Genomic DNA, 17,116 nt, shown 5'->3' with positions numbered 1-17,116 from the left:
TCTAAAACAATTTTTCTAAAAGTTGGGGACACATAGAATTCAAACATAGTTGTTACAATTTTTTTTATGCTGCATGTTACTAGGACAGTTGCTTATTAACCCTATATTTTCAGTAGAAAATACATTCAAATATATTTTAGTGCACACAAACACAATAAAATCTCAACATTTTCTGCAAAATATAAAATATAAGATAGAGTTGAGTAAAAAGATACCAAATATTTTTCAGATAAGGGCCTTGTATAGATTTTGAGGGGCTCCAAGTCTTTTTTTTTTTTTTATTCACAGCATAACAACCAATGACTACACAGCTGCTGGCATCATGACCACCAATGACATCATCAGTTGCTAGTGTAGTGCTACCCCTGTAGGGGCCGCTTGATGATGCTTGTCCCCAGTTGTTGCCCTGACATTTTATTTGGGTGCAGTGTCGCACAACCGCTTTTTAGTCTGCACACATTTTAAAATACATGTATAAGCTACAGGCCCTGGTAAATGCACCCTGTTACCTGTATTCCCTACCTCTAACTTATAAGAGGCTCCACAGTGGAAGCACATGAATTCTGATGGGATAGATTATGGGCTGGAGGGAGCCCACCCGTCCTTGAAGGTACAAGGATTCACTGAACACCCACCACATAGAACCATGGCTGCAAAAGAGTCAGTGTGTTGCCTGACCACTATAACAAGCATACAAAAAGTTAGCCACTGCCCCCATCTATACTGTACCAGGCCTATGCAGCAAGGAGCATTGGAGGGCAACACTTGACAAAAAACGGCCAAGGAAAATTCTAAGCTCTACTTACTGACCAACTTGTGACCAACCAAATTGACCTGTCTAACAGTATGCGTTAAAAACAGGGGTTTTAGGGAGCTGTGGTGGCTCAACATGATTGGCACTGCGCTGACAAGCCATTCACCTCTGCAGCTAGGGGTTCGGATCCTGGTGTCGGCTACATGTGAATTGAGTTTGGTGGTCTCAGCCCGACTCCCGGTGGGTGTGCTATGCGAGGTAAGCCTGCGCTTAGTACGCCCACCCCCTCCCACAAAAACCACCACACTTACACGCACTCAAAATTGGGTTAACATGCACGCACTTTGACCACGCGGTCTCTAAAAAGAGAGGCGAAGGACTAACGGGGCTGGTTGAGCGGGCTAGATCCTCTCACTCCCTTATAGGGAGTCCCTCTGCCCCGTTGGGCTTCAAAGCGGAGCAGGTAGGGCGGGCTATGTGGGAGGACCCCCTCACACACCTGCCATTGCCACCCGGGGCATGGAGAAAGGTGGCAGATTGCCTCTGGGGGAGGCCTGCCTACTCCCAACTCCTGCAGTCTGGCTCCTCTCTCTAGTACACGCACAAAATACACTTAAAAAAAAAAAAAAACGGGGTTTAGTCTGCACACATTTGCAAATACATACATTTTTGTACATCTGCTAATATAACTGGTGCCAAACACCCTACATAAGGTCAGTGGCTGTATTTAGACTTTGCTGGGTGATCTTCGGCTATCGCTACTCCTGTCTTTCCTGTATTCTTTGGATTACCTGTTACGAAAGCGGTTTGCCTCTAGACTTCTCTGCTGCCTGATCCCTAGTTTTGACCCTGGTTTTCTCTCAGGACTCTGCTTCTCTTGCTCTACTGTTTATGACCCTGGCTTACTCTTGACTTCCCTTGTGCACTGGATCCCTGTAAATGACCTCAGTTCTGTTCTTGACAACGTATCCGCCTAATCCTTGGCTTGCCTTCTTGTATATGACTTTGGTTCCAATTCTGATTACACTTATTCAGTCTGGTCCTGACAGTCTGATCCTGCTTCTACTTGGGTGCCACCTTGCCTGTGGTTACTGCCCTAGTTCCACTACATCTCCAGGGGTAATGGAGGTCCTGCCATGTGTCCTGACAGACTAGCTGACAGTTATCCAATTCCGCTGTGCTGTAAGCAGCTTCCAGCAGATCTACCTAAATGGCACCCATGCTTCTTTGAGCCTAGCACTCCCTGCTCTCACCTTCAGTCACCTTCTGTCTCTTAACAGTTGGATGACAGAAAGAGGTTGGGCATCCTCCCACTCACCAATCCTGATTATATACAGCCTCCATGGAAACCAAGTGTACTGTGCAGGCTCTTGAGTCTCAGTAAGGAGATGAAGAATAGCCACCCAGCAGGCTGTCAGCATGGTGATACAGCAACAAAAGCATGGAGGTGGGTTATAAAGTTCTGGAGTGAAAATAGATGGATGCAGTCTCAATTTGATGATCACAGCAATCCAGATCCGCTGCTCGGTTGTCACTGAAACCAGCTAGGCCACAAAGGTCTGTGCGGTGACAGCAGGCTCCAACCACCCAAACAGGAATTCCACACCGAGGGTGCAAGCCCACCACTCGCAGTTGAATATATGTGCTCTGCCAGAATCCTCTTTGCTCCACCAACCCACTTGTATGTAGTTCAATCAGCACTCAGGAACATAGTATGTATTGACAGCGGGACTACAGGTTCCTCTGCTGTCTCTTGGGATATTAGCTCTCACTCCGCTAACAGGAAGCAATGTAGTTAACAGAGCACTGGGCTTAATCCATAGTCCCACTTATCAGTGTCCCTTGATTGTATTATCACATAGCAGACACCTGGCTACACTAGGATGCAGACAGTCAGCCTGCACAGTGTCCTTGGTTACATAAAAGGTAATTAAGGAAGGTGAGAGGATGATTGAAGAAGCTGAGCCAGCACAGACAGTAATTAGACACTCCCACAAGAGTAGGGCTGTATGATGTGCAAAGGGATGTTCTAGGGAATTGACACTTCTGGAGTAGTAAAATTTGCTAGCATGTCAAGAGGCACATTGCAAATCAATAAAAAAGTTTATGAAAAAGAAAAATGCTGTGCCCATGTGACCTCTACACTTTGCATATTAGCACCCCCACTATTAGCACAATTTGGCCACACCCAACATGTGTTGCTCCTATTATGTCCGCCCCCTGCTTGACCTCGCCCCACCGCTAAAAAAAGTGGACATGGTCAGTAGAATGTCCCCAGGTTTAATTTTTAAAATCTGGTCACCTTAGACTACACAGTCTATTCATATACCTATAGAAGAAACGTCAGACAAACTTGATAGAACTTAGGTACAGTAGGCCTTAAACTACTGTATTTACCCTTTCAAGTTTTCACATTGTGATGCTCTAAAATGGAAAAACAGGTTGTATGGTAAAGATGGGGGATACTTGTTTTAAAGCGGAGCTCCACCCTAAAGTGGAACTCCCGCTGATCGGAAACCCTCCCCCTTCCGGTGTCACATTTGACACCTTTCAGGGGGAGGGGGTGCAGATACCTGTCTAAAGACAGGTATTTGCACCCACTTCCGGCCACACAGTCTTGGGAAGGCTGCGGGAATGATGTTACCTCCCGTCCCCCCCCCCCCTCGTTGTGTTCTGGGAACACTCGGCTCCCAGTACACAGCGGGAGCCAATCGGCAGGTGTAGCGCGACTCGCACATGCGCCGTTGGGAACCGGGCAGTGAAGTCGGAACGCTTCACTTCCTGGTTCCCTCACTGAGAATGGCGGGGGGGGCAGCAGAGTGATGAGCGATCGCTTGTCCTCTGCTGCGGACAGTGCTGGACTCCAGGACAGGTAAGTGTCCTAATATTAAAAGTCAGCAGCTGCAGTATTTGTAGCTGCTGGCTTTTAATATTTTTTTTCAGCAGACATCCGCTTTAAGTATTTTTTTATATATCTTTTTTTTTATATCTTTTTTTCAATTCAAAAGTCTAAATAGCAAATTATTAACCACTTGCTGACCATCCTATAGCAGTTTTACTGTTACAGGGTGGAAGCTCTGTACAAGATCACGTTTATATATATATACGCAATTCTGCATTTCCGTCTGCAGGGGGCTGTGCATGCGTGCACCGCCTCCGGGTCGCTTCTGCTGTGATTGCTTACAGCAGATGCCAATCTGCGGATGCCAGCCACTTGATGTCATCTGACATCCTCTGATAGTCAGTAGACAACACAGTACAGGGATCTGCCTATGTAAATAAGGCAGTATGCCATTCTGACAGAGGGGAAGGGATGGATTTTGGGTTACTGGAAAAGCAGGGACTTGAATCCATCTCTTTCCCTAGTAAAAGCAGTACACAAAAACACAAAAATTAAAATAAAAAATTGGGTGATATGGCGCACTCTGGTTAAGATTCAATGAGGAAAGGAGAAATATGGGGAAGGGGAGAGAGGACTGGGTGGTGGAGGTAGTTTGTTTAAAAAATTGTTTTTATGGGGGGAATTAATCAATGTAAGGTAAAACTGTTCAAAGAAGGCTGCCGGTTCAAAAGAAAAAGTGCAGTAATTACATTTTATTATGACACAATAGAAATGATTGCACTCACAGAAATGTTGTGGAAACAGGCATGGTAAAGATCATCCGCTCCGACTACTGGGTGCAAAGAGAAGAGGAAGGTGAGTCCGGCATCGCTGTTGTGGATGGTATCAGCAGTCGGGTCTGTCCTTCGGGAACAAAGCTGGAGACGATGCTGCCAGATGGATAGAACACGATCTGCAGTGCACAACTTCACTTCCGGGTCTGGTCACTTCCGGGTCAGGTCAGCGGGGTGGTGCTAGCTTTCAGAGTATTCGTTCTTCAGGCATTGGATGATGACCATGTTAGCATGTTAGGGGAGAGGATTTAAATACAGCAAGCCTAATCTGCATGGCGGTCACCATGGAGACAGTGCTACAATAACATTCAACAGCAGACATTTTAAAAGAACATGTTGTACACAAAAACACTGCCTAGGCACACAATTAACCCTTTAATCACCCTAGATCTTTAACCCCTTCCAGTGTCATTGGTACAGTGACAGTGCATATTTTTAGCACTGATCACTGTATTCGTGTTACTGGTTCCCACAAAGTGTCAAAAGTGTCAGTTAGTGTCTGATTGTCCGCAGCAATATCGCAGTCCCGCTATAAGGCGCTGATCACCGCCATTACTAGTATAAAAAACATGTTATTCCATAAATATATCCATAGTTTGTAGACACTATAATGTTTGTGTAAATCATTCAATATACGCTTATTAGGATTTTTTACCAAAAACATGTAGCAAAATATATTTTTGGCCTAAATTTATGAAGAAATTTGATTTTAATTTTCTTTTATTATATTTGTTTTATAGCAGAAAGTAAACAAATATATATATATATATATATATATATATATATATATATATATATATATATTTTTTTTTTTTCAAAAAGGTGATCAAATACCTCCAAAACAAACCTCTATTTGTGGGTGAAAAAATGATATACATTTTATTTGGGTTCAGTGTCGCATCACTGCACAATTGTCAATTAAAGTAATGCAATGCCGTATCTTCCAGAGGTAAAGTGCTTAATAAGGGTTTCAAATCAATTGCTTAATCACCTGTTCAAATTGTGTTATGGATTTATCACACATCCACGTATTTTGCCTAAAATATGTGATATTACAGATTTTGTTCTTCTCCAATAAATCTTTTCCAAACTGACATTCCCGTTATCTCTGATTACAGGTAATTCAATCTTTAAGTAAGCTAATTCTTTATCAACTTCTGTTTTAATAGTTGATTAATTAGGCTATAGGTATTGAGTTTAGGATTTTATCTCGGGACCCGTTCAGCCATTAGCAAAGGAAACTTCCTTGTGTACTTCTAGCTCAGATAACAGTTCCAGATAATAGTTCACAGTTCTTTTTAGGCTAGAGTAAACATAGTTACTCCCTCCTATATCTGCACAATTCTCACTCACTAGTCTGCATGTTTTAGAAATCTGCTTTGTTTTTAAAGGCTGAAGCATTGTATATGGTCCCCAAATGATTCCAGAATTTGAACAAAGATTCAGAAAAGAGTCTTTGCCCCCTTTTTTTTTGTGCGAGATCAGTGTAATTTTCCTAATGATTATGCAGGATGCATTCCTCGCTAAGCTCAGACCAGCAGCCAAGAACTCAAACACGTTTATCAAATGTCAAATGAATCAGTAACAGCCCAACAGTTGTGTGAACATGCTGAACTTGTTCTAAAAAGACCAGGTTAGATCTTACTTCTATGCAAGGCAGGTGAATTTGGTTAATGTTTCCCAGTAATAGCGATTTAACCACTTAACTCCCAGAGCAATTGGCAAAACATACTCCACTATTCATTTGCAGTCACTTAGAACAGACTTAACACAAAGCAAAAATTGTGCTGCTGAGGAATTAGTAGCAGTCAGTGTATTTTTCCCCTTTTATCTTTTTTTTTTCCTGCTCATCAAATAGTAATGCCGTGTACACACGACCATTTTTCATGTCATGCAAAAAAAAATAAGACGTTTTTCTCAACGTCATTTGTGGTGATTCCTCTCAAGCCTGCCTTGCATACACATGTTCGTGAAAAAAATGCTCTAGCAAAGCACAGTGACGTACACGTAGAAACACGACGTACACGTACGACAACACGTACGATGGCACTATAAAGGGGAAGTTCCATTTGAATGGCGCCACCCTTTTGCTAATTTCCCCGCCTCATAACTTGCTTCTGAGCATGTGCGTTTTTTTCCCCCCGCGTTAAAGCGTACATTGGATAGAAGAAGGTCCTGGACTGCCGCACTCCTTAAAACGATGTCTTTATTGTACAAATAAAATCCAAAAAAACAACCAAAGCAATGCAGTCAAAACGTGGTGAACAACAGGAAAAAGATGGCTGACATGTTTCACATCATGTGATGCTTACTCATAGTTATTGGTTTAGTGGGACGGAAGCAAAGCCAAGGGATCAGCAGTTTTTAGAGCGGTATTATTTCTCACTCGTTAAAGCGTACACCTGACCATTTTTCATGACGTGAAAAAGAACGATGTGAAAAACGACGAGAAAAAATAGAGCAGGTTCTAAATTTTTAACGGGCATTTTTCTCATTGAGAAAAATGCTCTGGAGCATACACACGACCGTTTTTCACGACCAATTAAATTTTTTTTATTTTTCTCGGCATGAAAAACGGTCATCTGTACGCGGCATGAGAAATTGTATTAAAGGGCCTGTTCACACCAGAACGCGGTTCGGGAAAGGCACGTTCCCAAGCGCGCTTCGCACACCGCATGTGAGTATGTTGCCCTTGCGAGATGCATGTGAGTGCCATTATTTAAGTGCAATCTGAAAAAGTAGTACTTGCATACATTTTTGCATGGTTCTGTGCATTTTGCAGTCTATTCAAACAAATGAGCTGTCAAAATCAGAATGTGAGGGACTGCGCAGGAACACGCCCTCAGTAAGAGTTGGTTTACACTAGAACTCATGCGTTCCCACATGTTCTGGTTTTGACAGCCCTTTCATTTCAATGGGCTGCCAATCATACAGGAACACAGAAAAAGTAGCGCAAGTACTACTTTTTCAGTTTGCACCACACTAAACTGCATGGCACTGCAAAACCATGCAATTTGGTGGCCACAAACGTGCTTTGTTTGCGAGATGCATTCGTGGTGCCATTATTATTATTGGCACCTAGGTGTATCTTGCAAAGGCAGCACATTCATTTGTGGTGTTTGAAACGTCCACGGAATGTGTCTTTCTCACACCACATTCTAAAGCTGCATACACATTACATTACATACAATTTTCTGTAGATTTTTTCCTTCAGATTTACCAATCATCAAAACCGATGGTTAGTACGCAAAAGCATCGGTTCAAAACCCGCGCATGCTCAGAATCAAGTCGACGCATGCTTGGAAGCATTGAACTTAGTTTTTTTCAGCATGTCATTGTGTTTTACGTTACCGCGTTGGACTCGATCGGATTTTGAACTGATGGTGTGTAGGCACATCAGACCATCAGTCCATCAGACCATCAGACCATCAGTCTGTTTTCATCAGTTTGGACTGATCGTGTGTACAAGGCCTAAGAGTTTCAATTTGTATGTAATCAGGCAGGTCCTTGTACTACATGGTTTTGATAAATCTAAAGGAAATCAGACAATAAAAGTTGTATAGTGTGTGTGGAGTCTTAAACCTCATGCACACGATTCAATTTTTTGCCAACAATGCGTAGGACTTTTGTCCGAAGGGCATTGGCTAGGAACTTGTCTTGCCTACAAATGGCAAAGAATTGTCGACAATTTTTCAGGTCTTTAGCGCCACCCTTTGGGCAACTTCTGCTAATGTTGTGTTATGGTGAGCATTGCTTCTGAGCATGCGTGTTTGTACTTTGGAGTTTTGTCTGAAGGACTTGTGTACACACAATCGGAAAATCCGACAACACACAATTGTTGGCGGACAATTTTAAAGCATGCTATTCCACATTTGTCTGTGGTAAATCCAACAACAATTGTCCGATGGAGCGTACAAGAGGTCGGATTTTCCGCCAACAGCCTATCACCACACAATTCCCTTTGGATAATCTGATCATGTGTATGAGGCTTTAGATTTAACTCTTTTCACTTTGAACATCTAATCATGTGACTGTGCAGCTGTATATAAAATGATTGGATGTTCAAAGTTCCTCAGTTTTTTTATAAAGAACAGAAGGGGTAACATTTACCATCTCTATGCAATCACAATGCATAGAAATGTCTTTTTTCTCCTTGCAGTCCCAGACAGCGCTGGATGCCTTTTGTAGCTATTTAGGTGCAAAGAAGGCACCTGTATGTGCTACCATCAGGTCCTGTGTTGGGCTGTGTGCATCCATAGACACACAGAGGCAGTAAGCCTCCCTTCTTTTCAGGAGTTTGAGTGATGGCAGTAGGAGCCTATGGCTTTGATTTGTTCTACAGGGCTTGGCTGTTTTGAAAGATGGATGGATTCCACTTTGTATGTCAGGAGCTATTGGTTCATACTGGTGCGACTTGTCATGTGATTTGGATCCAGTTTCCTTAAAGCAGGGGTGCCCAACCAGTGCCCCGGGGGCCACATGTGGCCCACGGAGCCCTCACATGTGGCCCTTGACCTCCTGCTCTGGGATGGCAGATTGGGAAGCCCATAGGATGCATTAAGGTGAAAAAACAGGAGGGTTTACAACAACTTTAACGTAACCTTTAGAACCACTTTAATGAAGGCTGCGGATTTAAAAAGAGTGAAAACTACCGTTGAAATTATGTTGCTATTATGTTATTTATTTAGTAAGTCTAAACCCAATTCCTGAGACCTCCTATACATTTTAAAGCTGAAGTTCAGTGTTTTTTTTTTAAATCAGTACCAGGGACGGTATTACATGAATATTAAACTCCGCAGCACTGGAAGATCACAGCTTTTTGTGGGTGCCTGGGGGCCGAGGACTGAAGATTTCTGTGAGCACAGCATCCACAAAAAACATGGGCACTCTATTTATGGCAGCACCGTCCCTGTTTTTTTTTTTCAAATCACAAAACTTACATTTTTAAGTTTTTATGACAGTTCAGTCATTAGGTTTAAACGTATTAACCACTTCCATAAAGGGCACTTATAGACCTTCCCGCCCAGACCAATTTTTAGCTTTCAGCGCTGTTGCACTTTGAATGACAATTGCGCGGTCATGCTACACTGTATCCAAATTAAATTTTTATCATTTTGTACCCACAAATAGAGCTTTCTTTTGGTGGTATTTGATCACCTCTGGGATATTTATTTTCTGCAAAAAAAATAAAAAAATGACAAAAAAATTAGAAAAAAAAAAAGATTTTTTTGCTTCTGTTATAAAACATTGTAAATAAGTATGTTTTCTCCTTCACTGATGAGCACTGATGGTACTGCACTGACGGGCACTGAAAAGGCGGCACTGATGGGCACCGATGAGGTGGCACTGATGTGGTGGCATTGATGGGCACTAATATGCGGCACTGATGGGCGGCACGGATGGGCACTGATAGGCGGCACGGATAGGCAACATGGATGGGCTTGGATAGGCGGCACGGATGGGCATGGATAGGTGGCACAGATGGGCACAGATAGGCGGCACGGCTGGGCACGGATAGGCAGCATGGATGGGCACAGATAGGTGGCACGGATGGGCATGGATAGGCGGCACGGATGGGCACGGATAGGCGGCATGGATGGGCACTGATAGGCGGCATGGATGGGCACTGATAGGTGGCACGGATGGGCATAAATGGGCACTATCGTATGTGTTGTACTAATGGATGCCAATCAGTGCCAAACAATGCCTGCCAATCAGTGATGCCCATAGTGGGCACTGATTGGCATCCATTGCGGCACTGATTGGCATCCATTTTTGTGTCCTTCTCATCCATGGTGGTCTAGGGTGGCATACCTTTTTTTTTTTTTTTTAATCCCTGGTGGTCTAGTGGGCATCCCTGGTGGTCCAGTGGGCATCCATGGTGGTCCAGTGGGCATCCTCCGGGGGGCTGTGCTGATAATTGATCAGCACAAACCCCCCCCCTGTCACAGGAGCAGCCGATCGGCTCTCCTCTACTCGCGTCTGACAGACGCGAGTGAGGAAAAGCCGATTACCGGCTTTTCCTGTTTACATCGTGATCAGCCGTGATTGGACACGGCTGATCACGTGGTAAAGAGTCTCCGTGAGAGACTCTTTACCTTGATCGGTGTTGCGGGGTGTCAGACTGACACCCTGCAACAACGATCGCGGCGATGCGCGCCCCCGGGGGTGCGCAGCGGCTCAGAATCCTGAGGACATCATATGACGTCCAGTCAGGATTCTACAACCACTTTGCCGACGTCAATTTGTCATTGGCGGGCGGCAAGTGGTTAAATAACATAATGGCAACATTATTTTTTTAAACGCCATATAAGGTATAGCGTTTTTCCCCTATTATAATAATTTTATAATAATTATAATTTTATAATTATTTTATAATAACTGTTTTATACCCATTGCTTATTATGTAAACTGTTTATAACTATATATTTGTTAAATAGATACATTATATTCTTCGTCATAAGAACTTACAATTTAATATTTTTGCTTTGGGGCAGATATTAAATCTTTCTGGGGTAACAAAGAATGGACACATGATCCTAAAAACACTTCAAAGACACAGCGATATTACTGTGTTTCAGATTACAACTGTATATAATGTAGAAATTATTAGTAATTGCACATTATGAACAGGGGACAAACCCAGCTGCAGTTGTGCTTACACTCACTTAAATGTCACCCTTAGGGGTGTGTGGGCGTTGGATGATTGAATCTAACATCCCTCTTAGATCCCCTAGTTACACCCTTCAGTTCTATCACATTCTTGTCCATGCGGCACACAATGCAAAGGTTTTGTCTTTCCTTTTCATCTGTGGCAAGATACACAAATCTGGTAAGCACACCTGTGCAAGCGAGTTTACGCTATCCAAATATTGTTTTTTTTTTTTCCTGTACAGCAAAGAGACCGCACTATTTCCTCCTTGTGTAGAGGCAGTACAAAAAAGGCACCTTTTCCTTATTTATTTACAGGTTGATTTCTCTTCTTTAATATGCATAATTAATTACTACATTATTTTCTTGTTTGCTCATTTATAAACAAATATATATTTTATTTATTCATTTTTGCCATATTTGAAATATCCCTTGTCAATTCACATTTTTGCCAAACTTTGTGGAGCCAGATCTAATAGGGTTTATCTTTTCAGCTGTTATATTGAGTTAAATTACTCCTATTTGAGGCCTCTTACGTACCAGTCTTTTTTTTTTTTTTTTTCAACCCAGCAGTGCTGATCTAAAAAAAAAAGGCAGTTTAGGATAAGGTGACCAGATTTTTAAAATACATTTTTACTAGTAACGGCGGTATTCAGCGAATCTCTGCCCGTCGCCGCCCACCTAACAGCCTGTCAAGTCTTAGACCGCGTACACACGATCGGTCCATCCGTTGTCATCGGTTAACCGATGAACCTGACTGATGGTCCGTCGTGCCTACACACCATCGGTTAAAAAAACGATCGTGTCAGAACGCGGTGACGTACAACACAACGACGTGCTGAAAAAAACGAAGTTCAATGCTTCCAAGCATGCGTCGACTTGATTCTGAGCATGCGCAGGTTTTTAACCGATGCTTTTGCATACTAACAATCGGTTTTGACCTATCGGTTAGGCGTCTATCGGTTCAATTTTAAAGCAAGTTCTCATTTTTTTTGACCGAAGGTTAAAGAACCTATGGGGCCTACACACGATCGGTTTGGACTGATGAAAACGGTCCTTCAGACCGTTCTCCGATGGTGATCCTATCGTGTGTACGCGGCCGTACTCTCCGGGCCCCGGCAACTACTGGGTGGGGAGCGGAGGAAGATCACTCCGCCAGGGAAGGCAAGGAGATAAACAGGCAGGTGGCTGGACGGGACTTGAGCCAAGGCAGAATAACATGCGAGAGGAGCTAAATGGGCATGCACCCGAAACTGAAGAAATATTTCCTCAGCTCCAACCAGCACATGATCATCAGAAAGGGGCACAGATGATGGAAAAAAAATACACCCCCTTAAGCTAGTAGGAGCGGCGGAGCGAGGGTGTGTAATTCAGAATAATTCTGCACTCACTGACTTTGAAATTGCCCCAGCCCCTGTTCAAATCCATTCCGGCGACGAAACCAGGGACAACCAAAATGTTGAAAAATGTTGAAATATTTTTTTCCCAAATTTCACTAGCATTTGTTCGCCTAGGGCCGCCGGACCGTTTTCATCGGACATGTCCGCTGGGAGATTTCGGTCTGATGGTTGTACACACCATCAAACCGAAATCCGTGCGGACAGACAGCGCGGTGACGTGTCCGCGCCGTCGCCGCGATGATGAGGCAGCGACGTGCGCGATGCTGGAAGGTCAATGCTTCCACGCATGCGTCGAATCACTTTGACCCATGTGAGGGATGGCGGCCGATCGGACATGTCCGGTGAGTCTGTACAGACGACCGAACATGTCCGACGGACATGGTTCCAGCGGACATGTTTCTTAGCATGCTAAGAAACATTTGTCTGCTGGAAACCTGTCCGATCCGCCGGACATTTGTCCGATCGGCCGTACAGACGACCGAACATGTCTGCTGAAACTGGTCAGCGGACCAGTTTCAGCAGACATGTTCGGTCGTCTGTACAAGGCCTAGCACATTTTAGGCAGCCATTTCATCTAGTCCGATTTGACTTTTATAGGTGTCTTATTCCTCACTCATGAAATCTTTTGTTTACATGCAGCTGCTGGATGTGTGCACATTTTATTTATCTATAGTCAACGCTTCAGTTACATAATCTAGTGAAAAGTTTGTCAAGTATTACTATGTCAAGGTAAATTCAGTTCAGGCAAGTCTTGACTTCTGTCGGCATTAGGTCAGCTTGCCAAACTTGTCACTAGATCACTTGTTGCTGGCAAGGTGTACTTGTCTCCAAACGGCTTTAAGCTCTTTTCTCAATAAATGGCAGGTGATCACCAATGATTTTGTTTGTCCTTATAAGTTTATAAAATGGATCACTGATAGTCAATGAAGACAGGTGCAAAACAAACATAACAAAGATGTTCCTATACAGAACTTTCTTTCGTATGAAACTTCTGATTGTGATGATATGTAGAAAGTGAATGTTGCAATTTGTTTTAGAAACCTATTGAAAATGTAGGCATCTTGTGTATACTCTTAGGAATATTTTTCACTCCGTAAGTAATTGGTAAGTCAGAAATGTGTCTGTTTCCTAGACACAGGTCAAGGCAGAGATGTGGAGGTCTTATGCTGCGTACACACGATCGGAAATTCCAACAAGAAAAATCCGATGTGAGCTTATGGTTGGAAATTCCGACCGTGTGTATGCTCCATCGGACTTTTGCTGTCGGAATTTCTGCCAGCAAAAGATTAAGAGCAGGTTCTCTATTTTTCCGTCGGAAAATCCTCTCGTCCGACGCGCAAAAGCACACGCATGCTCAGAATCAAGCAGAAGAGTCAAACTGCTTATTGAACTTCATTGATCTCGGCTCATCATATGTCTTGGATGTCACTGCGTTCTTAACACCGTGTGTATGCAACACAAGTTTGAGCCAACATTCCGTCTGAAAAAATCCACGGTTTTCTTGTCGTAATTTCCGATTGTGTGTACGTGGAATTACTCCTAACTCTTTCATTATATGGCTTTCAGAGAGTAGTGAATCACCATTGAGGCATTTTGCACAGCCACCCAGGACCCTAGCAGTCCGACTGAGAGAAGGAAAGGCAGCACTGGGAGCCAATCAGGTGTGATAAATGCAAATATATTAATGTAGCACCCTCTAGTATGCTGCTAGTGTTGGTCATAAATGTGGTCATGGTAAGTTTTTGAATCAGAAATTGGGTTAGGGTTACTGCAGGTCAGGCTGGATGGCTCCACAGAGGCATGTCTCTTGTACCTTTAGAAGTTTGAAGAAGTTTCTGGAAATTAGTGGGCGGGCAGCCAGGGGGGATTGATCTGCATACTTGAGGGAACTTGGCCAATCCCCAGGCTAGGCCAGGCTGTCGGTGGCCTAGGAGGGGACCCCTGGGTCTGAGGGGGGGAGGGCTCAGCCTCCAGGCTGGGCTCGGGCTGACTTGGGAAGTTCTTATTAGCATCTCAGTTTGAGAAGGATTCTTGCCTGAGGAGCAGCAGGGAGCAAAGAGGACAGAGTGAGTACATCAGCACACCCAGGGATTCACAAGGAGAGAGACTGCCACATGTAGCAAGTTTTCAGGAGGACAGCACTGTGCTTACCTATTCCATCCCTTGCCCCGGAAGATCTTCGGAGCAGCCAAGTGGGCTGATGGACAGGCAACCAGGAGGGTTGGAAGTTCCTTTAGGCTTTAGAGCTGGGAGCAGTTCTACAAAAGATGAGGAGATACTCCTGTATGCAGTTTATAACATACTGTATTGTTTTCTAAAGGGGACAGAGAGCTCCTAATCCTCAAGGGACCTTTTATTTTTTATCATTAATGAATGAATGAGCCCAGGAAGAAGAGTAGTCCGGGATTTTATACATTGGAAGGAAGTTGTCCTCATTCATTGTTTCGGTCAAGCTAGGCATCCCATAACCCCTTGTCCCCAATCCAAGTTATTATCCCTAATAAAAAACAAAACCAAGCTCAGAGACTGTTTTCTTGTATCCGGATAAATGTGGAAAATGCTTGTTGCCTGGCTGTGCAGGAATAGGGGAATCACTTACTGTATCAGCAGCCCCTGTGGAGTTAGTGCTACATTTACAAACAAAGCCTTGTACACACTACTAGTTTTCTTTCATTCAACCCAGCGTTTCAAACAAAAAATAAAAGACAGCTCAGGCAACTGTATTAACTTTCCGATGTTAGTATTGCAATCTCCCCTGGTCTTCTATTGTGTTCTGATAGGGCAGGGGTCTCCAAACTTTTCAAACAAAGGGCCACTTTATTGTCCTTCAGACTTTAGGAGGGCCGGATTGTGGCCAGCAGGGACAGGAAATGTCACAGGCCCAGCATCAGTGAGACTAAATATGGCCTCAGGTTTGGTGGTCAATAGGAGGAGGAGTTTCCCCCCCATTAGTAGGAGGAATAGTATCCCATAATTGGTATCAGTGTAAGATTCAGTGTCCCATTGTTGGTGTCAGTGGGAGGACTAGTGCCTCATATCAGTGGGATGAATAGTGCCCCAAGGGCCGGAAAAAGACTATCAATGGGCGACATCTGGCCCTCGGGCCGCAGTTTGGGGACCCCTGTGATAGGGGGATGGTCCCGTCGCCAGAACACTCCAGTCAGTGCTTTTAGCCATTGGCTGAGAGTTATGATCGAGAGTCGGTCGGCAGAATTTTTTTGGTCTTTGGCAGAAGCCAGTTGAACAGCCGGCTTCTGTTAGACCAGCTGCTGTACACACGGGCCGAATGTCAACAGTTTTTTTATTGAACCGGCCAATGTCGCTGGACATTCAGCATGTGTGTACTAGGCTTAACTCCAAAGCCCTGTACACACGATCGGTTTGTCTGATGAAAACGGACCGATGGACCGTTTTCATCGGACAAACCGATCGTGTGTGGGCCCCATCGGTTTGTTTTCCATCGGTGAAAAAAAATAGAATGTGTTTTCAAATGTTCCTATTGATGAAAAACTGATAGAAAAAAACGATCGTCTGTGTGGAACTCCATCGGAGAAAAATCCACGCATACTCAAAATCAAGTCGACGCATGCTCGGAATCATTGAACTTCCTTTTTCTCAGCACGTCGTAGTGTTTTACGTTACCGCGTTGGACACGGTCGTATTTTTGACTGATGGTGTGTAGGCAAGACTGATAAAAGTCAACTTCATCGGATATCCAACGAAAAAATCCATCGGATTAGATTCCATCAGATATCCGATCGTGTGTACAGGGCATAAGAGAGAAAGTGGTGCCATTATGTTGGCTGTGCTGTGTGATGTGGCTGTGTAACTCTCAGGACTGAATGAGCAGGAATGATAATCCTTTGGCAAATAAAACAGTCCCCTTATATGTGTGTCATATGTGCATTTAGATGTTTGCCTGGGATTCAGGTTTAAATAACCCATAAAAAAAAAAAGCCTTTTTGTGTTGAGGACACCTTAGGCAATTTTCCAACAATTTCAGGCAGGGTCGCCTACTTTCAAACAGCTGTCAATTACTAAAACAATAAAACTGATCATGGCAACCTGCCACTAAGAGTTTTGCTAATTTTATGGTTTTGTAGACACTGTTGGTGGTAGTTTGCTTTTGATCTATTTGGTTGTTTTTGCAATGTAAATGTTGCGAAAGGTTAAAATTGCACTTCAAAGCTCTAATTTTTTATGATCTTATGCTGACCTTCCAAAATGCAATTTTGTGGTAGAAGTGCATCTATCCATAGCAACCAATTAGAAGCTTAGACTAAAGGTTTGGTTTCTATGGGTTGGTCACTGCTCTCTATACTTTGCTAACTGCCCTACTAAATTACCTGAAAATGTCTATTTGAGTTGTTTGCAGCTGTTCGTGCAGCCAGCAATTATTTGCTGTTAGTGAGAGATGATCGTGGCTTGATTACTTCCAGCCACAATCTATGCAGGTAATCGCTGACTGTGGAAACAACTGTGAATAGTCACAGATAGCTGTGGCCGCCGTCAGCCTGTCATTGCATTGTATGGACTGAGTGGCCGCAGCTCTTTACGTACACATTTTATTACAGACACAGGAGTCCATAGATTCTTGCCACTGACATTTGCAGTGTTTGCTAATCACCAGTGAGAA

Source organism: Rana temporaria, chromosome 4 (assembly GCF_905171775.1).
Source record: "Rana temporaria chromosome 4, aRanTem1.1, whole genome shotgun sequence".
Lineage (NCBI taxonomy): Eukaryota > Metazoa > Chordata > Amphibia > Anura > Ranidae > Rana > Rana temporaria.
This window is presented reverse-complemented; position numbering follows the sequence as displayed.